General features: G+C 41.5%; 1 long non-coding RNA gene across 1 annotated transcript in view; it reads left to right on the top strand.

Moving 5' to 3' along the window:
• LOC142656392 (uncharacterized) overlaps positions 1 to 19,033 on the top strand; it is a 34,479-nt gene extending 15,446 nt beyond the window's left edge. The window contains exon 3 of the long non-coding RNA XR_012849670.1: positions 18,945 to 19,033. This is a non-coding gene — a long non-coding RNA (uncharacterized LOC142656392). The remainder of the gene's footprint in view (positions 1 to 18,944) is intronic.
• The last annotated feature ends 6,226 nt before the right edge of the window (positions 19,034 to 25,259 follow it).

Below are 25,259 nucleotides of genomic sequence, written 5' to 3'. Positions count from 1 at the left end.
ACTGCCGATCGCTTAACTCTTTCAGCACCCTGGACAGTGACTATTTACAGACGTCTCCTAGCAACGCTCCCGTCATTACGGGAGCCCCATTGACTTCCTCAGTCTGGCTGTAGACCTAGAAATACATAGGTCCAGCCAGAATGAAGAAATGTCAAGTTAAAAAAGCAAGACGTATCCGCAGCACACATGACATGTGCATGACAGCTGCGGACTTCATTGCGGAACTTTGAATCTCCATTGAAGTCAATGGAGAAATTCCGCCATGAGTCCGCCACTGCTCCGCAACAGACAGAGCATGCTGCGGACACCAAATTCCGCTCCGCAGCCTATGCTCCGCAGCGGAATTGTACGCATCGTGTAAACGAACACTGCTAATTTAAAGTGAAAGTCAATGGAGAAACGGCTCCGCTGCGGATTAACGCTGCGGAGTGTCCGCAGCGGAATTTAAGTGGAATTCCGCCATGTGTGAACCCGCCCTTAAAGTCAATAACGAAATATGTATGCTGTTTATCTTTCCCAACCCCCAAGATGGCAAAACTCTACAGCTTGGATTGTAGAAGAGTTATCCTATCTACCTATCCAAACTGCAAAATGTCCTATAATTTGAGTGTTTATTTCTGCAGCACCACGGCAAAAAAATAAAATAAAACATTTTTAGCTAGGTGGCTCATAGTCCTTATTTTCTTTGTGCAGACAATAATGTCTTCTTACTTAAAACATTTTTTTCCTAGCATTCAGAATAATTCTTTTCCACCCCAAAAATAATTTCTTAACAGTATTCCTAGCTATCTATTATATATTATTATAAAAATATGCTACATAAACAAATGTAGATAAGGGACATAAACTCACAATCTAATATATCACCTACAAAGAATATCTCAGAGTATTTTCTCATATAAAAACATAATTTTATTATACATTTATTAAAAAGTATACAAACATCAAATATCAGTTGATTAAATAAACCAGAATAGACCGGTGTCAGCTTGCCACATATATTGCCACCACTATCTATTTGGTTAAACAAAATCATCCATACCCAGAAAAAGAGGAACAACAACAATGGTTCTAGTCATCTCGCTATGTATAGTCAGGGGCTACTATGCTTATTTAATTATACATAATACGTAATCAGCCATGGTAACCCAAGAAGTAACGATGCATTACCACTATCATAATATAGCTATACTGCAAGAAGAGGATATATAACGGGTATAAATGTATTTAATGCAAGAAAAAGCGATCAGGTACTTTTACCTATTCAAGTGGAATGTGACAGCTGCGCTACCCCATCTATTACATATGTTGGTGTTTCTGTCAAGAATGTTAATGATAGAGCTATTAACCCCTTAGCGCACCAGGACGCACCGATACGTCTTGCATTGAAGTGCTTTAAGGCACAGTGACGTACCGGCGCGTCCTGGCTAAAAACTGTCACCCTGTCAAAGGACAAGGTGACAGAACTGTGCCGTCAACTGTTTATGACAGTTGACCGGCACAGTAAGACGTCAGGGGACCATTCACAGCGGTCTCCTGCCGGCTATCGCTGTGATTGGTCAGTCAAAGCAGACTGACCAATCACAGCTCCATGACATAGTGTATGTGATGGCGCTGGCTCAGAAGCTGAGCCAGCGCTATCACCGCCGGGAATCGGCTGTCCGACTCCCCTCTGCAACGGCCAGGACCAGAGCTAGGATCCGATCCGGCCGATTAACCCCTTCGATGCATCGATCAACGTGACCGATGCATCGAAGTGTCTTGTAGCCTGTCGGCAACCACGATGGTTGCCATGGGCGCGGGTGTCAGCTGCATCTAAGTGATTAGATCGTACCCTATGGTTGCTAATGACAACCATCGGCACCCACGGGTGTTCCGATGGTTGCTATGGCAACCATAGCCTAACAATCGCTTCCTAGTACGGAAGCCTATTAGGCCCCGCCGGGAGGCGAAGCCTAATAGGCTTGCTGTCAGTGAATAGCTGACAGCTCTAATACACTGCACTATGTAGGTAGTGCAGTGTATTATAATAGCGATCAGGGCTTCATGCCTTCAAGATCCCTAGTGGAACAAAAAAAAAAAGTTAAAACAAGTTAATAAAAATGTTGTAAAAAAGTAAAAAAAATAAAAAAAATATAACAGCCTTTTATTATAGGAAAAACCAAAAAACATAAAAAAAGTACACATATGTGGTATCCCCGCGTCCGTAATGACCCAAACTATAAAAATATCACACTATTTTACCCGTACGGTGAACACCGTAAACATTTTTAATAAAAAACTATTCCAGAATCGCTGTTTGTTAGTCACTACCCCTCGCAAAACAGAATAAAAAAAGGGATCTAAAAGTTGCATGTACCCCAAAATTATACCATTAAAAAACGCAGCCCGTCCCGCAAAAAACAAGCTCTCCCACCGCTTTTTTGACGGAAAAATAAAAAAGTTATGGCTCTCAGAATACGGTGACACGAAAAAATAAATTCTTTGAAACAAAAGTGATTTTATCGTGCAAACGCTTCAAAGCATAAGAAAAACTATATACATCTGGTATCACCGTAATCGTACCGACCCGCAGAATAACGTAAAATTTTCATTCATAGCGCATGGCGAACGCCGTAAAAAAATAAATAATAAAAAACATCAGAATTGCAGGTTTTTGGTCACCTTCCTTGCCAAAAAAATGAAATACAAAGTGATCAAAAAATCGCATGTACCCCAAAATGGTACCAATGAAATCTACAGATTGTCTCGCAACAAATAAGCCCTCACACGGCTCCGGTGGAGAAAAAATAAAGACGTTTTGGCTCTCAGAATATGGCAATGCAAAATGTGCAAAGTGTCCAAAAGCGGATAAGATTGGGCGCCATTTATCAGTGTGACACCGGCCACATATCTGTCGATAATTATTTATTTACCCCATTATTATACTCTCTTATTATACCCCTGATGTTCAGCTTACATATGCCCCCACATCATAACTGAAATACCAGCAAAACCCCAAACAAAACAACTAGCGAGCAAAATCCACGCTCCAAAAGCCAAATGGTGTGCCCTGCAGCGTGCCCAAGCAGCAGTGTACGTCCACATATATGGCATCGCCATACCCGGGAGAACCCGCTTAACAGTTTGAGGTATTTGTCTTCAGTGGCACGAACTGGGCACAAAATGTTGTGCACTAAAATGGCACATACCTGTGGAAATTTGCAATTTTCACTTTGCACCATCCACTGAGCATTCATTTCTAATAGAAAAAAAAAACCCTGTGTGGTCAAAATGCCTTGAGGGGTGCAGTTTCTAAAATGGGGGTCACTACTTGGGGGTTTGTTTTACTATTTGACCTCAGAGCCCTGCCGTTGTGGGCTAATGCTGCGAAAATCACCAAAATAGTTCTCACATGCGCCTTTCACTCCTAAGCCCTGTGATATGTCCAGGTAAATGATAAATGCCTTGAGGGGTGTAGTTTACAAAATGGGGTCACTTCTCATGGTTTTACACTCTACTCTGGTACCTAAGAACGCTCTGCAAATGCGACATGGCGCCCGTACACCAGTCCAGCAAAATCTGTGCTCTAAAAGCCACATGGCACTCCTTTTAGGGCCACACATGGGGTATTGCCGTACTCGGGAAAAATTGGGTAACAAATTATGTGTTGTTTTTTCTCCTATTACACCCTGTGGAAAAAAAAATTGGGTGCAAAACTACATACTTTTGGGAAAAAAAATAATTTTTCATTTTTACTGCCTCATTCTAATACAATCTATGAAACACCTATGGGATCAAAATTCTCAGTACACCCCTAGATGACTACCCTGAGGGGTGAAGTTTCCAAAATGGAGTCACTTCTCGGTGGTTTCTACTGTACGGGTACCTCAGGGGCTCTGCAAATGCGATATGGCGCCCAAAAAAGCAATCAACCAAAATCTACATGCCAAGTAGCACTCCTGCCATACTGAGCCCTGCGGTGTATCCAAGCAGCAGTTTATAACCACATATGGGGTATTGCCGTACTCGGGAGAAATTGCTTTACAATTGTTGGGGCGCTTTTTCTCCTTTATTCCTTGTGAAAATGAAAACAATTCAACATTTTAGTGGAAAGAATGTAGATTTTTCATTTTCACTGCATAATCCCAATAATTCAGCAAAAAAACTGTGGGGTCAAAATGCTCACTATACCGCTAGATAAATTCCCCGAGGGGTATAGTTTCCCAAATGGGGTCACTTTTGCCGGGTTTGCACTATTTTGGCCCCTCAGTGGCTTTGCAAATGTGACATGGTGCCGCAAACCATTCCAGCAAAACTTGAGCTCCAAAAGTCAAATGGCGCTCCGTCCTTTCTAACTTCCGCCATGTGTCCAAACAGCAGTTTATTACCACATATGGGGTATTGCTGTGCTCAGAAGAGTTTGCTTTACAAATATTGGGGTGTTTTTTCTCCTTTATCTGTTGTCAAAATTAAAAAAATCTGAGCTAAAACTACATTTTATTAGAAAAAATTTAGATTTTCAATTTCACGGCATAATTCCCATAAATTCAGCAAAAACCGTGTAGGATCAAAATGCACACTATACCCCTAGAAAAATTCCTTGAGGGGTGTAGTTTCCAAAATGGGGTCACATTTGGGGAGTTTCCACTGTTATGGTCCCTCCAGGGCTTTGCAAACACGACATGGCACCGAAAACCAATGCAGCAAAATTTGCGCTCCAAAATCCAAATAGCCCTCGTTCCCTTCTGAGCCCTGCTGTGGGTCCAAATAGCAGTTTATTACCACATATGGGGTATTGACGTAATCGGGAGACATTGATTTACAAATATGGGGGTGCTTTTTCTCCTTTATTCCTTGTAAAATCTAAAACATCGTATGTTTTTTCAGAAAAAAAGTAGATTTTCATTTTCACAGACCAGTTCCAATAAATTTGGAAAAAAACCTGTGGGCTAAAAATGCTAACTATACCTCTTGAAAAATTCCTTGAGGGGTGTAGTTTCCAAAATGGGGTCACTTTTGGGGGGTTTCCACTGTTTTGGCACACAAGACCTCTTCAAACTGACATGGTGCCTAAAATATATTCTAATAAAATAGAGGCCCCAAAATCCACCAGGTGCTCCTATGCTTCTGAGGCCGGTATTTCAGTCCATTACCACACTAGGGCCACATGTGGGATATTTCTAAAAATTGCAGAATCTGGGCAATAAATATTCATTTCTCTGGTAAAACCTTTGTTGTTACAGAAAAAACTGTATTACAAATGAATTTCGTAAAAAAAAATTGAAATTTGTAAATTTCACCTCTACTTTGTTTTATGTCCTGTGAAACTCCTAAAGGGTTAAAATAATTTCTGAATGTGGTTTTGAATACTTTGAGGGGTGCAGTTTTTAAAATGGGGTGCTTTATAGGGGGTTTCTAATATATAAGGCCCTCAAAGCCACTTCAGAACTGAACTGGTCCCTCAAAAAATAGCCTTTTGAAATTTTCTTGAAAATGCGAGAAATTGCAGCTAAGGTTCTAAGCCTTGTGAGGTCATAGAAAAATAAAAGCACGTTCAAAAAAACGATGCAAACATAAAGTAGACATATGGGAAATGTTAACTAGTAAATATTTTGTGTGGTATTACGATCTGTTTTACAAGCAGATACATTACAATTTAGAAAAATGTAGATTTTTTCAAATTTTCTCTAAATTTTGGTGTTTTTTACAAATAAATATTGAATTTAACGACGAAATTTTTTCAGTATCATAAAGTACAACATGTTACGAGAAAACAATCTCAGAATCGCTTGGATAGGCATAAACATTCTGGAGTTATTACCACATAAAGTGACACACGTCAGATTTGCAAAAATAGGCTGTGTCCTTAAGGCCAAAACAGGCTTAGTCCTTAAGGGGTTAAAGTTTATTTTTTTTATATACTATTTACAGACATAGACAGAAGGAGAAATCCAGATCTTTGCTGCCTTTGGAATGAGGAAAATAAACTTTCAGGTAATATCAGCATTTCTTCTTGGTGTACTATTCTGTTAGTCAGTCCAAGAATTATTTAATCTTTAGTAAAAATTATTAAATACAATTCTGTAAAATGGCTTGATATTGAAATATTTTACAGTATTCATCAGATTTAAAAGCAATTAATGTGATATGTACATTATTGAGAATGTACATTTGTTTCTGGAGCTTGATAAAATTATTTTCATTAAAGGATAATTATCAGAGGCAAAATATCAATGCAATGCAATTGTCTAGCATAATTAATCATTGATTTAAGGACCTAAGTGCAAATGGATTTTAACAAAGAATGTTGTCTGCTAAAAAAAGGAAGACCAATACCATTGAGAAAGGCATGAAATGTCAAGTCAAATGTTTGTTCAACCATTAATAAAACTGCAAATGCTGCAAGATAGGTGCAAACTCCCTAAAGGACTGATGCACTAAAGGACACATGCCGTTTCCATATTCCAAGAAGAAGTAAAATGTGCACATGGTTTTGTTTTTTTAAATTTATATATACTTTCTGTTCCAGGCAATGACTCTGTTTTAAAGGATACGTCATACATATTGTAATGGTACACCAATCCAAAGAACCAATTCAGACTGTTCTGTACTCTCCAACACAGTGCAATGCCTATACCATGCCAGACATCTATGATAAGTCTTTGTTTGAACGCTTAGGTTCCCACGAGATGAATACACAGCGTAAAAACCACGCAACGTATCCAACCTGGAACCCACAGTACATTCCGTCCGAAAACGGCATCATTTTTTCGGATGGAATTTCCGCTGTGGAAAGCCGCGGTAAAAACCGCTCATACTTAAGTAGGTTGTTGTTATGGTGATGCGTCCCTCCATCGCAGTGCGATCTGGCCTCCCTGGATGACGCTACAGCCTGTGATTGGCTGCAGCGGCAGTCACATGGGATGTAACGTCATCCCAGGAGGCCGGCCTCTGAGGTCATCCAGACCAGCCTTCTGGGATGTGTCATCCCATGTGACTATCGCTGCAGCCTGACGTTGGACTGCAGAGGAAGGAGGAGGGCGTTCCAGGTAAGTATGATTTTTTTTTATTATCTGTAGCTGCGATTTTTGCGGTGTAATCGCTGCAAATATGCCGCAAAAGTCGCAACACTGGGCTTTCTGTTGTGGCTTTTATACACCCATTGAATTCAATGGGGAAAAGCCGCAACAAAATCCACTTTTCTGCTACTGTAAATGCTGCAGAATTTTTCTCCATTGAATTTTGATGGATCAGTCATATTTTCATTAGGTATCAATTTTTTTGTGCTGGATACAATATTGCAGCATACTATGCTATTTTCACTGTCAAAATGGAACTAAGACTCTGTTTACATCTGCGTTGGTCCTCACATTTTTAACAGATCCGTAAAATTTAATGGAATGGGATGAAAAAATTGATGCCTAACAGAAAACAAACAGAAGGTAAACTTCATTTTTTCTACATATCTGTTAGCCAGATCCGTAGACAAACGAACGCTTTACCTCCCTCTTGTTTCAGTTTGCCATCCGATGAACTTCATTTTTTAACAGATCCATCTTTCTCTGTATTTCTTTATTTTTCTTTATTTGGTGGTAGGAAGTAATGCTCAGTAGAAGAAATGGATTCGTTAATCGGAATGAATGACGGATACAAACGGAAGACATTCCGTTCGTATCCCTAAACCATTGACTTCAATATTAACTCCTAAAGGACGCAGCCTAGTTTGGGCCTTAAGGCTCAGAGCCCATTTTTCAAATCTGACATATTTCACTTTATCAAAACCACAAAAAAGGCCATACTCACTAGGTAGGTGGGTGGGTGAAAACCCGTTCCCATCAGGACGCAGACGGGTCAAAGAATGCTGCAGAAGGAGTGTGCATTAAATAGTGATAGCCCCTCCCACTAGTCTTGAGGGGAGTGGCGGACTAAGTGCTCAAAGGTGTGCGATAAATGTGTGTCAGTGTAGTGCTAGGGTGTGAATGGATGGTAAAAAATAAATATGTATGTATGAAAGTGTCAGAACTGTGTAATAATGTAATAAAAATAAATAAATAAAATAAATGTGATGAATAGGGGTCAGTGCTGTGAATAGTACATGGGGTGTCAGTACTATGTGTAATACGTGGAGGGATAATGTGCTGGTCGTCAGGCATGGCGTATCTTGCCGAATAACAGCCTATTTGTAACGCCGCTAGTGTTAGCTAAAGCGGGCTGCTCTGCATTCCAAACCAAACGCCAGCACATCATGCCCTCCCAGCATATAAGACCCGGCTGCGTCCTGAAAAAAAGTGTAGTATACGTAGTAAGAAATATCCATGAAACATGGGGTATTAGTTGTTATTTTGGCCAAAATACGCAAAGCTCGCAACCCAACGTCAAGGGTCCCCAGTGCCTTGCGAGTCCCTAACCAGAACTTTTCGTTCCTAATTTAAAAACACAAACAGAAAAAATGGGACATAAATATCAAAACCACAAAAAAGGCCATACTCACTAGGTAGGTGGGTGGGTGAAAACCCGTTCCCATCAGGACGCAGACGGGTCAAAGAATGCTGCAGAAGGAGTGTGCATTAAATAGTGATAGCCCCTCCCACTAGTCTTGAGGGGAGTGGCGGACTAAGTGCTCAAAGGTGTGCGATAAATGTGTGTCAGTGTAGTGCTAGGGTGTGAATGGATGGTAAAAAATAAATATGTATGTATGAAAGTGTCAGAACTGTGTAATAATGTAATAAAAATAAATAAATAAAATAAATGTGATGAATAGGGGTCAGTGCTGTGAATAGTACATGGGGTGTCAGTACTATGTGTAATACGTGGAGGGATAATGTGCTGGTCGTCAGGCATGGCGTATCTTGCCGAATAACAGCCTATTTGTAACGCCGCTAGTGTTAGCTAAAGCGGGCTGCTCTGCATTCCAAACCAAACGCCAGCACATCATGCCCTCCCAGCATATAAGACCCGGCTGCGTCCTGAAAAAAAGTGTAGTATACGTAGTAAGAAATATCCATGAAACATGGGGTATTAGTTGTTATTTTGGCCAAAATACGCAAAGCTCGCAACCCAACGTCAAGGGTCCCCAGTGCCTTGCGAGTCCCTAACCAGAACTTTTCGTTCCTAATTTAAAAACACAAACAGAAAAAATGGGACATAAATATCAAAACCACAAAAAAGGCCATACTCACTAGGTAGGTGGGTGGGTGAAAACCCGTTCCCATCAGGACGCAGACGGGTCAAAGAATGCTGCAGAAGGAGTGTGCATTAAATAGTGATAGCCCCTCCCACTAGTCTTGAGGGGAGTGGCGGACTAAGTGCTCAAAGGTGTGCGATAAATGTGTGTCAGTGTAGTGCTAGGGTGTGAATGGATGGTAAAAAATAAATATGTATGAATGAAAGTGTCAGAACTGTGTAATAATGTAATAAAAATAAATAAATAAAATAAATGTGATGAATAGGGGTCAGTGCTGTGAATAGTACATGGGGTGTCAGTACTATGTGTAATACGTGGAGGGATAATGTGCTGGTCGTCAGGCATGGCGTATCTTGCCGAATAACAGCCTATTTGTAACGCCGCTAGTGTTAGCTAAAGCGGGCTGCTCTGCATTCCAAACCAAACGCCAGCACATCATGCCCTCCCAGCATATAAGACCCGGCTGCGTCCTGAAAAAAAGTGTAGTATACGTAGTAAGAAATATCCATGAAACATGGGGTATTAGTTGTTATTTTGGCCAAAATACGCAAAGCTCGCAACCCAACGTCAAGGGTCCCCAGTGCCTTGCGAGTCCCTAACCAGAACTTTTCGTTCCTAATTTAAAAACACAAACAGAAAAAATGGGACATAAATATCAAAACCACAAAAAAGGCCATACTCACTAGGTAGGTGGGTGGGTGAAAACCCGTTCCCATCAGGACGCAGACGGGTCAAAGAATGCTGCAGAAGGAGTGTGCATTAAATAGTGATAGCCCCTCCCACTAGTCTTGAGGGGAGTGGCGGACTAAGTGCTCAAAGGTGTGCGATAAATGTGTGTCAGTGTAGTGCTAGGGTGTGAATGGATGGTAAAAAATAAATATGTATGTATGAAAGTGTCAGAACTGTGTAATAATGTAATAAAAATAAATAAATAAAATAAATGTGATGAATAGGGGTCAGTGCTGTGAATAGTACATGGGGTGTCAGTACTATGTGTAATACGTGGAGGGATAATGTGCTGGTCGTCAGGCATGGCGTATCTTGCCGAATAACAGCCTATTTGTAACGCCGCTAGTGTTAGCTAAAGCGGGCTGCTCTGCATTCCAAACCAAACGCCAGCACATCATGCCCTCCCAGCATATAAGACCCGGCTGCGTCCTGAAAAAAAGTGTAGTATACGTAGTAAGAAATATCCATGAAACATGGGGTATTAGTTGTTATTTTGGCCAAAATACGCAAAGCTCGCAACCCAACGTCAAGGGTCCCCAGTGCCTTGCGAGTCCCTAACCAGAACTTTTCGTTCCTAATTTAAAAACACAAACAGAAAAAATGGGACATAAATATCAAAACCACAAAAAAGGCCATACTCACTAGGTGGGTGGGTGGGTGAAAACCCGTTCCCATCAGGACGCAGACGGGTCAAAGAATGCTGCAGAAGGAGTGTGCATTAAATAGTGATAGCCCCTCCCACTAGTCTTGAGGGGAGTGGCGGACTAAGTGCTCAAAGGTGTGCGATAAATGTGTGTCAGTGTAGTGCTAGGGTGTGAATGGATGGTAAAAAATAAATATGTATGTATGAAAGTGTCAGAACTGTGTAATAATGTAATAAAAATAAATAAATAAAATAAATGTGATGAATAGGGGTCAGTGCTGTGAATAGTACATGGGGTGTCAGTACTATGTGTAATACGTGGAGGGATAATGTGCTGGTCGTCAGGCATGGCGTATCTTGCCGAATAACAGCCTATTTGTAACGCCGCTAGTGGTAATGACGTCGGAATGCTTAAACCTATCCAAGCGATTCTGAGATTGTTTTCTCGTGAGACATTGGGCTTTATGTTAGTGGTGAAATTTGGACGATATATTCAGTGTTTATTGGTGAAAAATTGCAAAATTTAGAGAAAATTTATAAAAAATAGAATTTTTCAGAATTGAAATGCATCTGCTTGTAAAACAGATGGTTATACCACCCAAAATAGTTACTAGTTCACATTTCCCATATGTCTACTTTAGATTGGCATCGTTTTTTGAACATTCTTTTATTTTTCTTGGACGTTACAAGGCTTAGAACATAAACAGCAATTTCTCATATTTTTAAGAAAATTTCAAAAGCCTTTTTTTTAAGGTACATGTTCGGTTCCAAAGTGGCTTTGAGGTGCCTATGTATTAGAAACGCCCATAAAGCACCCCATTTTGAAAACTAGACCCCTCAAAGTATTCAAAAAAGCATTTAGAAAGTTTATTTAACCCTTTAGGCATTTCACAGGAATTAAAGCAAAGTGGAGGTGAAATTTGCAAAATTTCATTTTTCTTGCTGAATTTCAATTGTATTAATTTTTTTTCTGTAACACAGAAGATTTTACCAGAGAAACACTACAAAATATGTATTGTCCAGATTCTGACGTTTTTAGAAATGTTCCACATGTGTCTCTAGTGCGCTCGTGGACTAAAATACAAGCCCCAGAACAAAGAAGCACCTAGTGCATTTTGAGGCCTCTTTTTTATTAGAATATATTTTAGGCAGCATGCCAGATTTGAAGAGGTGTTGAGGTGCCAAAATAGTAGGAATCCCCAAAAGTGACCCCATTTCGGAAACTACACCCCTCAAGGAATTAATTTATGGTTGTTGTTACCATTTTGACCCTACAGTTTTTACACGGCACATATTTAAATTGGGCTGTGAAATTTAAAAAATGAAGTTTTTTCCAATAAAATGTAATTTTTCATCAAAATTTCTTATTTTCACAGGAAACACAATACCCCATTTTGTTGCCCAATTTCTTCTGAATGCAGCAATACCCTATTTGTGGCGATAAACTGCTGTTTGGGCCCATGGGAGGCCTCAGAAGGGAATTAATTTATGGGTAATGTGACCATTTAGACCCCATAGTTTCTTCACAGAACTTATTTGAATTGTGCTGGGAATTTAAAAAAAACTACTTTTTTTCCAATAATATGTAGTTTTAGCTCAAAATTTCTTATTTTCACAAGAAATAAAATACTCCATTTTGTTGCCCAATTTGTCCTAATTGCAGCAATACCCCATTTGTGGTGATAAACTGCCGTTTGGGCCCATGGCAGGGCTCAGAAGGAAAGGAGCGCTATTTGTTCTTTGGAGTCCAGATTTTGCTGGATTAGCTTTCGGGTGCCATGTCGCATTTGCAGAGCCCCAGAGGTATCAAAGTAATGGAAACCCACTAGAAGTGACCCCATTTTGTAAACTACACCCCTCAAGGAATTGATGTATGGTTGTTGTTACCATTTTGACCGCACAGTTTTTTCACAGCACCTATTTGAATTGGGATGTGAAATGAAAAAAAATTCATTTTTTCCAATAAGATGTCATTTGTTATCAAAATTTCTTATTTTCACAGGGAACAAAATACCCAATTTTGTTGCCCAATTTGTCCTGAGTGCGGCAATACCCCATTTGTGGTGATAAACTACCGTTTGGGCCCATGGGAGGGCTCAGAAGTAAAGGACCACCTTTTGGAATACTGGGCATTTTCCTCATGCAAAGTCATGTATGCAGAAGCCCCTGAGGTATCAGTACAGTTGAAACCCCCGAGAAGTGACCCAGTTTTAAAACTACACCCCTTAAGGCATTCATCTAGAGGTGTAGTGAGCATTTTGACCGGAGACATACACCCTATAAACCGTAATGTGGGTTCTCACGGGTATGGCAATACCCTACATTTGGCTGTTATCAGCTGCCTGGGCACACAGCAGGGCTCAGAAGGGAAAGATGAGGGGGATAAGCTGTGTGGAGTGCATCAGGGTAAGTAAAACTGGGGTAGATTAAAAATCAAGGGATGTATGATACATTTCAAAACACTCTTTCATACAAAGCCTTAGTTTTTCAGGAAACGTGTCACATTGATATATTGTGTCCTCCCTTATCCCCCTCTTATAGCAGACTTTGCACCTCTTTTGACTTTTTCCCTTCTTGCCAGTTTGGGAAACTTCTCCTGGAAAGTGTTGCCCTGGTACGATGCGTGTGGCCTCTCTTCCAGAAGTACTGGGAGCCCCCCCCCCTTCCTGGTCCCTAAAAATTTATAACCACCTCTTGAAATTCCAGGAAAGTTACCCCCTGGCCTGTACATCGACGTAGCACATACGCATTGTACAATGCCATCGGTATGATGTGCATGGTCAGCTTCTTATACCACACCGCATGGCGCTGTAGGGCTTCAGGACTTGATCTGACAAGTCCACCCCTCCCATGTACCTATTGTAGTCCAGGATGCAGTCTGGTTTGGGGGTCTCTATACTGGTACCTCGTACAGGTACATGGGTACTGGTGTGGCCATGTATTGTTGTCTATACAAGGACTTCTCTCTTGTCTTGTACTTGACACACAATATGTTGCTGCTAGATTGTGCCCTGCTCTCACCCCTTCTGAGTGTTTGCCCTGCAGAGTCTTAGGGAGGCCTCTCAGATTTCTTCTAGCAGTGCCGCATGCCACAGTACTTCTGGAAGCGAGTCAGTTGAAGAGTGGGAAGCTGGTATACAAATTATCCAGGTAGAGGTGGTAACCCTGGTCCAGCGGTGGGTGCACCAAATACCAAACAATTTTTGCATTAACTCCGAGTAAGGGGGGGGGGGCATTTTGGGGGCTGAATACTGCTGTCCTTCCCTTCATATATCCTAAATCTGTAGGTATACACTGATGCACTCTCGCACAGCTTATACTTCTTCACACCATACCTTGCCCCCGTACCCGGCAGGTACTGGCGGAATTGAAGCCTCCCTTTAAAATGTACCAAGGACACATCAATAAAAATACAATTCTCGGGGGTGAACGCTTGGGAAAACCGGGCACTGAAACGGTCTAATAGGGGTCAAAACTGGGGTAATCTCAGGGTGGGCACGTCTCATTATCAGTATAATGCAAGAAGCGAAGTATTGCCTCATTTTTTTTCTGAAGTTGCTTTGAGGGGCCTATATATTAGAAACCCCTATCAAACACCCCATTTTAGAAATTAGACCCCTCTAAGTATTCACAACAGCATATACAAAGTTTATGAACCCTTTAGGTGTTTCACGGGAATTTAGAGCAAAGTAGAGGTGATATTTACATTTTTTTTTTTTTTGGTCAGAAAATCCTTTTTATACTTTTTTTTTTTTTTATAACACAAAAGGTTTTACCAGAGAAACGCAACTTAATACTTATTGCCCAGATTCTGCTGTTTTGAGAAATATCCCACATGTGGCCCTAGTGCGGTAATGGACTGAAGCACCAGTCTCCAAAGCAAAGGAGCACCTAGTGGATTTTGAGGCCTCCTTTTTATTAGGCACCATGTCTGGTTTGAAGAGGTCTTGTGGTGCCAAAACAGTGGAAACCCACCAAAAGTGACCCATTTTGGAAACTAGATTCACTGTATATTAGATAACAAGTGTCGTTCAAAAATTTAAATGTGAATTCACCGCCTGATAGAACGATTAAAATTTATTTTATTGTTAAATTGATAAAAAGTATGGCTCAACCAGCCATTATTCCAGAAACAGGCAAAAGCAGGTGATTGGCGACAGGGAAGGTGTATCAGAGTGAACGAAGTTTCTCAGACACTCCAGGACCACCCACCCTGCTTATTATAGTATATCGCTACACCCTTGCCAATAGATAACAATCTATCCAAATCCAACGCGTTTCAGCAACAAGAGTGATGCCTCATCAGGGATTACTAGATAGCGATTTGAATTAGAATTGTTAGATTTCAACAACTGGATAGCACTGTATATGTGCAGATTTTAGCCTCCAGACGCGTGAACGGCTCTGATACAATGACCGCACACGCGCCCGGGAAGCTGCAGGCTTATACGATCGAGAGCCCGCCCTCATTACAGTCGTCACCGGGGCCGCCGCCAATCCGCGTGCAACACGCACATAGTGACGTGCCGGAGGCGGCGCCTCAGGATACCAACGACCAATGAGGGTATCTGGACAACAACGCGTCCATGGTTACTAGGGGACGCTAGACGCGGCTCCTGACCTGCTGTCAACACCAAATGAATAGATGAGAAACGAATGTCACTCCTGCCACCCAATACCATCGTCCCCAAAAGCGGGGGCAATGTGTGGTGGAGGAGATGTCTCACGGGAGTCATCAAGAGAGACTGGCTCCCAGGGATTACATAGTTGCCTAGCAACTTATCGTAATCCTATTAGTCGGGGAAATAACTCAGAAAGAAACTGAGTATAGCTCGATAGGACCGCAGTTGGCATGCATAGAATACTATACGGGCAACCTCCCAAACAGAAAGGAGGGTGCCCAGCGGAACACAATCCCATCCATGATCACTCCCCAACACACAGTTGGGAGGTGCATAAAAGGTAAAAGTAAAAAGAGGAAAAGGTCAGCAGGTAGAGAACAGTGTAGCCACAAAACGCAATGGAAACGCATAGTGTGCACAGAGACTGAACAATTATTGATCAGTCAAAACTCATCTCAATAGAGATATGCCATAGTCAGTCAAATTACTATAAATGATCTAATCTCAGGGAAAAAATAATAGGAGTGAACAAGCCAGCAATATAGATCAAGAAATGATCACAACTATTCATAATGATTAATCATAATAGGGCAACTCAACAAACTGGATAAATGACAGGGTGTAGCTAGAGGAAACAAGCAAAGGAAATTTGCTCATTCAGGCCATGGGGACTTATGGTCTGCATCCTGAATATCCATTCAGCCTCCTTTTGCAATATTTTCTTGTCCAAGTCCCCCCCTCTCGCGAGGGGTCTGACATATTCAATCCCCTGGAAGCCAAGAGCCGTAGAGTCCCCATCATGACAGGACCATACATGTCTTGATACCGGGGTGTCCACCTTCCTTCTGACATCCCCAATGTGGTCACGGATCCTTCTCCTAAACTCCCTTTTTGTTTTACCCACGTACTGTAGGCCACATCTACAAGTAATCATGTACACGATGCCTTTCGTTTTACAATTGATGTATGACCTGTTGTCAAATGTCCTACCAGTTTTCGTGCTACTAAAACTCCTGCTACATATAATGGACACACATGCTTTGCACGTTCCGCATCGATAGGTACCTTTTAGGCTGTTCTCCAACCAGGTATTGCACTGTGTCTGTGGTAGTAGGTGGCTATGAACCCAGCGGTCCCTAAGATTCCGCCCCCTCCTATATGTAATCAGGGGGTGGTCTCCTACCAAGTCCCCCACATCGGGGTCTGCCTTGAGAATGCCCCAAAAACGCTTGAGAACTTCCCTCACCTCACTGCTGGCAGAGTCAAAGGTACCGATCACTCTGATCGACTCTTCCTCCACTCTCCTCGGTTTAGGGTTCAGGAGATCGTTCCTGTTGCAACCCAAGGCATTTTTGTATGCCCCTCTCAACACATCCCTGGGGTATCCCCTACGTCTGAATCTATTCTCAAGGTCACGTGCAGATACCCTAAAATCCGAGATGGTGGAGCAGTTTCTACGTGCCCTAAGGTACTGGCCCTTGGGTATTCCTCTTTTCAGGCTAGTTGGGTGCCAGCTATCCCAGCGCAGTAAACTATTGGTCGCCGTCTCCTTGCGGTACATGTTGGTCTGTAACGTCCCTGTGTCAGTTTTGGAGATCAGAATATCCAAAAATGTAATTTTAGTGTCTTGGATGTCAGATGTGAAAAATAGACCCAATTCATTGGCATTCAGTATCTCCACAAACTCCTGAAAATCCCGCTTAGTCCCTGTCCACAAAATCAGAATATCATCTATAAATCTAATCCAAAGTAAGATGGATGATGACCATTTGTCCATGATGTCACTGAACACAACCTCCCTTTCCCACCAACCCAGATAAAGGTTGGCAAAGGTAGGAGCACAGGGGCTACCCATAGCCACTCCCCTGAGCTGGTGGTAAATCTTCTGGTCAAATAAAAAGAAGTTGTGTTCTAAAACAAATCTCAACAGTTCGATGGTAAATTTATTATGGGCCTGATATTGTGTTCCTTTATCCATTAGGAAATATTCAATGGCTCTACATCCCTGGTTATGTGGGATGGAGCTATATAGGGACTCAACATCTAAGGATGCCAACAACACATCGCCATCACAGCGTATGCCCTCCAGTCTTCTCAGTACATCCATGGTGTCCCTCACGTATGATGGTAGGGACACCACAAATGGCCTGAGGACTTGATCAAGGTACAAACTCGCATTCTGTGTGAGGCTGTCAATCCCCGACACAATAGGGCGACCTTTTAGGGGATTCACCCCCTTGTGTATCTTGGGCGTTGGATTTGGATAGATTGTTATCTATTGGCAAGGGTGTAGCGATATACTATAATAAGCAGGGTGGGTGGTCCTGGAGTGTCTGAGAAACTTCGTTCACTCTGATACACCTTCCCTGTCGCCAATCACCTGCTTTTGCCTGTTTCTGGAATAATGGCTGGTTGAGCCATACTTTTTATCAATTTAACATTTTGGAAACTAGACCCCTTGAGGAATTCATTGTTGTTTTCATCAGTTTTTGATCCGTTTTTATTCTATTTTTAAGTGGTGTGGTGACTAAAAAACAGCAATTCTACTATTGTTTTTTCATTCTATTTTTTTTACAGAGTTCACCGTGCCCTATAAATGACATATTCACGTTATTCTGCGGGGCGATATGATTATGGCGATACCAGATGTTTATAGTTTTTTTTATGTCTTTTGGCGTTTGCACAATAAAATACTTTTTGTAAAAAAATCATTAACTTTTTGTGTTACCTTATTCTAAGAACCATAACTTTTTTATTTTTCCATCAATAAATCCGTGCGAGGACTTATTTTTTCCGTAACGAACTGCAGTTTCGATCAGGACCATTTTTAGGTACATGCGACTTTTTGATCTCTTTTTATTTCATTTTTTGGGAGGTGAAGTGACCAAAGAATTGTGATGCTGGTACGGTTTATTATTTTCTTTTACGGCGTTCACCGCGCGGGATAAATAAAAAAAATCATTTTGTAGTTCAGGCCGTTACGGACGTGGAGATACCAATAATGTATAGTTTATTTGCTGTTTTATATATTTTTATTAATAATAAAAGACTGATAAGGGAAAAAGTGGGATTTTTACTTTTATTACTTTTAAAACTCTTATTTTTACACATCTTTTTTTTTACTTTTTTTTAACTTTATTACTTTGTCCCACTAGGAGACTTGAGGGCAGGAGGCCCTGATCGCTATTCTAAAACACTGCACTACATGCGTAGTGCAGTGTATTAGAACTGTCATCTACTCACTGACATCAAGCACAGTGGGTCCTGACTTCCGTTGATGGCATAGCCGGACGCCATTGTTAGGTGTCCGGTTGCCATAGCCACCATCGCCGGCCACTATCGTGTAGCAGGCCGGCGATTGTAGCTTAACCCCTAAAAAGCCGAGTTCGGTATTGAACTCGGCTTTTAAAGGGTTAATCCTCGGGGACACAGCGATCGGTCCCCGCTGTAGGAACTGCGGCAGCTGCTGTACGAGACTACAGCTGTCACAGCTCCTGAATGTGTCGGGAAGACGGCCGAAATGTAATATTCCGTCGCTGAGCGCGAACGGCATGGTTAGCGCGACAGAATATTATGTCGCTGAGCATTAAGGGGTTAAAAAGACCCATAAAGTTCCTTTCCGTCAAGCCTCCATCATGTTGGACAGAAAAGATAGCGCAACAGACTACACTGTTGTTTCCAGCAAAAAGAGGGAAACCTGACGGAACGGAGCCTTACTGAGAAAAACTGAGGCTAAAAAAATTAGTACTTTAACGGAACGCTTTTTTCCATTTTTCTATTACAGAACAGAGTCACGGAAAACACAATGCAGATATGAACAGAGCCAAACGAAGGTGTGATTAAGGCCTAACCCGTGAACAATTTTCAGAGAACCCTGGTTGGGAATCGCTGTGTTAGGGAATGTGGTACATGCGCGTAAAAAAGGCCAGGTACTTAGTGTTGTACTCTGCCACCTCTCTCATTTCAAAATTTGTTTAAAAGCTTTGAAAATCAACTGCTGGGTGACGATGCTACTTTTTCTGAAAAAAAAGAGAAGGGACAAGCAAGCTATCTTAAATTTACAGTAGCATTCACGTTAAATGCCTTTTTTAACAGTGCAATCTTGACAGAAAACTGTGTCCATACACATATATTCTGCAATCTGTTTGTGGAATGAAAATGGTTATGCCCTGCCAATAAGCAGCAGACTATTTTCCAACCCTATGAAGCAGGCACTTTACTAGCAAACAACAGTCCACCATAAAAGGTGGCATCAAGTGTTTTTTATTGGCTCCAATACTTAGATTAGGTCTTGAAGCTGCCCTAGGCATGCTCAGTAGATCAAAATAAAATTCTCAGTGACTTGTATTGGAGCCTATAATAAAACTTGATGGCATTACTGTAATTCCCTAATATATTGCAGTGGTGATAACCTTTAATGTAAACCTCCAAGCTTCTCTCTTTCTGAGAGTCATTTCATGCAGTATGTGTGTGTCAGTTACCTCACAAATCACTTTTTTCCATGCTCCGAACTTGCCACCATACTTTAACTCCATATACTTACCCTCCCTGCTCCTCTCTGATCCCCCTCAGGAGCAGGGACTGGGTAAGTATAATATTATGTATAATGCTGGGGCCTGTTTTTAAGCCTATCATTTGTGAAACATTCTTCTGAATGCCTACATTGCACCTCTTGTCCAACACCGTACTCTGTTAAAGCAACCTGGGTTCTGTGCAGCCAAATCTAACCTGCCTTGTGGTGGGCTCTGGTGAAGACCATAGAGTAGCCTTAGACTCTGCTGACCAGAGTGGTGACAGACTTGAGGTAGCTGATTTACCTGTACGCTTGTTCCAGACAATCTCCAGCTGCCTTTGTGGAATTGCTCTTATAGCAATTCCATAAACTTGAGCTCTGGGGAATTGCTGAAGTACTGATTCCTTGACACCCTGTATCTAAGCCTATCATGGAGCCTAAAAGGAGATCCTTTTGTTACAAAACAGCAGTATAAATAAAAATGCCCAAATAATGTCAAATCACATTTCTGATCATAAAAGTGAAAAACTGAAAGGCAAGTTAAAGTGTATGTTCACAAATGGCAGAAGTCTAGCAAGCAAAATGGGGGAGCTGGAGGCCTTGGTACTGGAAGAAAATATATATATATAGTTGGTGTTGCTGAAACATGGCTGGACACTTCACATGACCGGGCTGTAAATCTACAGGGTTTTACACTGTTTCGGAAAGACAGGACAAATAGGAAAGGCGGTGGTGTATGTCTGTATGTGAGAAGTGATATGAAGGCGAGTGTGAAAGAGACAAAAGTGGGTGAATACTGTGAGGAGGTTTGAAACCTTGTGGGTGGAACTAGAAAGGGAGGTAAACACTGAAAAAATTACTTTTGGTGTAATCTATAGATCCCCCCCCCCAATATAACTGAGGAGATGGAAGGTCAGCTATATAAACAGATGGAGCGGGCTGCACAGGCGGGTACTGTAGTGATAATGGGAGATTTTAATTTCCGGGATATTAATTGGTGTCATGGTTCGGCTTCAACTGCAAAGGGGAGACATTTCCTCAACCTGTTGCAGGAAAATTTTATGGGCCAGTTCGTGGAAGACCCGACTAGAGATGAAGCTCTGCTGGATCTGGTCATTTCTAATAATGCAGATCTTGTTGGGAATGTCAATGTTCGTGAAAACCTTGGTCACAGTGATCACAATATAGTTACATTTTACCTATACTGTAAAAAACAAACGCAGGCTGGGAGGGCAAACACATTTAATTTTAAGAAAGCCAATTTCCCCAGGATGAGGGCGGAAATTCAGGATATAGATTGGGAAGAACTAATGTCAAATAATGGGACAAATGATAAATGGGAGATTTTTAAATCTACTTTGGGTAATTATAGTGCAAAATTTATTCCTATAGGTAACAAGTATAAACGACTAAAATTAAATCCCACATGGCTTACACCTTCTGTGAAAGGGGCAATACATAACAAAAAAAGGGCATTTAAAAAATACAAATCTGAGGGTACATCTGCAGCCTTTGTAAAATATAAAGAGCTTAATAAAATCTGTAAAAATGTAATAAAATTAGCAAAAATACAAAATGAAAGGCAGGTGGCCAAGGATAGTAAAACAAATCCCCAAAAATTCTTCAAGTATATAAATGCTAAAAAGCCAAGGTCTGAACATGTAGGACCCCTAGATAGTGGTAATGGGGAGTTTGTCACAGGGGATCAAGAGAAGGCAGAGTTACTAAATGGGTTCTTTAGCTCTGTATATACAACTGAAGAAAGAGCAGCTGATGTAGCCGGTGCCAGTGCTGTTAACATATCAGTTGATATACTGAATTGGATGAATGTAGATATGATCCAAGCTAAATTAAATAAAATAAATGTGCACAAGGCCCCGGGACCAGATGGGTTACACCCTAGAATTCTTAAAGAGCTTAGTTCAGTTATTTCTCTCCCCCTTTTCATAATATTCAGAGAATCTCTAGTGACTGGAATAGTGCCAAGGGACTGGTGCAGGTCAAATGTGGTGGCTATTTTCAAAAAGGGCTCTAGGTCTTCCCCGGGTAATTATAGACCAGTAAGCTTAACATCGATCCTGGGGAAAATGTTTGAGGGGCTATTGAGGGACTATATACATGATTATGTGACAAAAAATTGTATTATAAGTGACAGCCAGCACGGTTTTACTAAGGACAGAAGTTGTTAAACTAACCTAATCTGTTTTTATGAAGAGGTGAGCAGAAGCTTAGACAGAGGGGCCGCTGTGGATATAGTGTTTTTGGACTTTACAAAGGCATTTGACACTGTCCCCCATAGACGCCTAATGGGTAAATTAAGGACTATAGGTTTAGAAAATACAGTTTGTGTAAAGGATCTGCAAGGCACAGCTTCTTTATCAACGCCCATAGGTAATCAGTCTGCACCTGCTTCTAGGTCTGTGAGACTGACTCCATCTTCCACCACTCAGGATGGCAGGCTTAGGAGTGGGAGAGCCTATCGCAGCCTGGCCAGATGGAGCTAGCTCCCGCCCTCTGTCTATTTATACCTGCCTTTCCTGTTCCTCCTTGATTGTGAATCTTCTCTGTTGGTTTCCTGGCCCTGCTGCAGCTTCTTGTACTATTTGTCCCTGCTTCGTATTGACCCTGGCTTGCTGACTGCTCTCCTGCTCTGCGTTTGGTACCTCGTGCTCTCCTGGTTTGACTCGGCTTGTTCACTACTCTCCTACTCTGCGTTTGGCACCTCGTAATCTCCTGGTTTGACTCGGCTCGTTTACTACTCTTGTTGCTTACGGGTTTGCCGTGGGCAACTGCCCCGTTTCCCTTCGGTTCTGTGTTCCCTTGTCTATTTGTCTGTCGTGCACTTATTGAGTGTAGGGACCGTCGCCCAGTTGTACCCCGTCGCCTAGGGCGGGTCGTTGCAAGTAGGCAGGGACTGAGTGGCGGGTAGATTAGGGCTCACTTGTCTGTTTCCCTACCCCCATCATTACAGTTTGTAATTGGATTGAGAATTGGCTCAAGGACCGTATCCAGAGAGTTGTGGTCAATGATTCCTACTCTGAATGGTCCCCGGTAATAAGCGGTGTACCCCAGGATTCAGTGCTGGGACCACTATTATTCAACTTATTTATTAATGATATAGAGGATGGGATTAATAGCACTATTTCTATTTTTGCAGATGACACCAAGATATGTAATATATTGTAGTTCAGTCTATGGAAGATGTTCGTGAATTGCAAGCAGATTTAAACAAACTAAGTGTTTGGGCATCCAGTTGGCAAATTAAGTTTAATGTAGATAAGGGTACCAGGGGTACCAACAATCTGCATATGTCCTAGGGGGAGCTACACTGGCGGATTCACTTGTTGAGAAGGATCTGGGTGTACTTGTAAATCATAAACTAAATAACAGCATGCAGTGTCAATCAGCTGCTTCAAAGGCCAGCAGGATACTGTCGTGTATTAAAAGAGGCATGGACTCGCGGGACAGGGATGTAATATTGCCACTTTACAAAGCATTAGTGAGGCCTCATCTAGAATATGCAGTTCAGTTCTGGGCTCCAGTTCATAGAAAGGATGCCCTGGAGTTGGAAAAAATGCAAAGAAGAGCAACTAAGCTAATTAGGGGCATGGAGAATCTAAGTTATGAGGAAAGATTAAAATAATTAAACCTATTTAGCCTTGAAAAAAGACGACAAAGGGGGGACATGATTAATTTATATAAATATATTAATGGCACATACAAAAAATATGGTGAAATCCTGTTCCATGTAAAACCCCCTCAAAAAACAAGGGGGCACTCCCTCCGGTCTGGAGAAAAAAAGGTTCAACCTGCAGAGGCGACAAGCCTTCTTTACTATAAGAACTGTGAATCTGTGGAATAGCCTACCGCGGGAGCTGGTCACAGCAGGGACAGTAGATGGCTTTAAAAAAGGGTTAGACAATTTCCTAGAACAAAAAAGTATTAGGTCCTATGTGTAGAAATTTTTCCCTTCCCTTTTCCCATCCCTTGGTTGAACTTGATGGACATGTGTCTTTTTTCAGCCGTACTAACTATGTAACTATGTGTGATACCGCATGCTGGGGGCCTGTATCTGATAAACTCTGCAGACACCATATATATATGTCTCTTATTTGTGATATTTTCTGGCGGGCCCTGTATCTAAGCCTATCATGTGAATGCTCTCTGTTGAGGCCCTTTATTTAAGCCTATCATTTGGGATACTGTCTGCTGGGGCCCTGTATCTAAGCATATAATGTGTCATACTGCCTGCTGGGTCCCTGTATCTAAGCCTGTGCCGTGTGATACTTTCTGCTGTCGTCCTCAGGAGAAAGCAGCATCATCTTACACCCACGTGGATAACATAAGATGACACAGAAAAAAAGACAATAGAAGAAGCACACAAGGTAGGACAACTTAAGTTAAAAAAAAATTCCAAGGGCTGGATTGACCCACCATTAACCCTTGCCTGGGCCCTAAAAAGCTAATCAGCTGTAATCAGAACACTATAAACTGAATTCCTGGTTACTTTATAGTGAGTAGCCAATATGAATGAAGCAGATCTGTAGTAGAGCAACAGCAATAACCTTTGATCAGATAGAAGGATAATTATAGAATATAAAAGGTACAAAAGAAGTGAGCACATAGAATTCACAAACAGAATTTGAGTGAGGACACGCAGGCCCTTGCAAGTTATATGTGCATACAAAGAGTACAAGAAAAGAACATAGAATACAAGTATTATGTCCAATGTTCCAATATTGTCATGCATATTAAAGCTTAATACCAGTTCAAGACATGAGAGAAAACAATATCATATTGCATATCAGATCATTCAAACCAGTTGACTGTAAACCAGGTTTGATATGTGAAGTGGAAAAGAAGAGAGGATGGGTTCTAGACTGAAAATCATACTTAAAGAGGCTCTGTCACCACATTATAAGTGCCCTGTCTTGTACATAATATGATCGGCGTTGTAATATAGATTACAGTAGTGTTTTTTATTTAGAAAAACAATAATTTTTACGGAGTTATGACCTATTTTAGCTTTATGCTAATGAGTTTCTTAATGGACAACTGGGCGTGTTTTACTTTTTGACCAAGTGGGTGTTGTGGAGAGAAGTGTATGACGCTGACCAATCAGTGACCAATCAGACCAATTCTCCCCATTCATTTACACAGCAGATAGCGTTCTTATTACATCACTATGTGCAGCCACATAAAGACACTATAATGTTACTCAAGTGTCCTGACAGTGAATATACATTACCTCCAGCCAGGACAGGATGTGTATTCAGAATCTTGACACTTCTGTAGCGTATGTGTGAGATTTACAGCAAGGCAAGCGTAATCTCGCGAGATTACGATGTAACCTGTCATTTAAAACGAGATTACTCTTGCCTTGCTGTAAATCTCACAGAAACGCTGCAGAAGTGTCAGGATTCTGAATAGATATCTCGTCCTGGCTGGAGGATTATAATGTATAATGCACTTATAATGTGGTGACAGAGCCTCTTTAACCCCTACCCGACATTTGACGTATCCATACGCCAAAATCGGGTAGGGGAAGTATGGAGCAGGCGCACACAGTGAGCTCGCTCCATACGA

This window comes from Rhinoderma darwinii, chromosome 6 (assembly GCF_050947455.1).
Source record: "Rhinoderma darwinii isolate aRhiDar2 chromosome 6, aRhiDar2.hap1, whole genome shotgun sequence".
NCBI classification, from domain to species: Eukaryota; Metazoa; Chordata; class Amphibia; order Anura; family Rhinodermatidae; genus Rhinoderma; species Rhinoderma darwinii.
The sequence above is the reverse complement of the archived record's forward strand: the minus strand, read 5'-3'. Positions and strand labels throughout refer to the sequence as shown.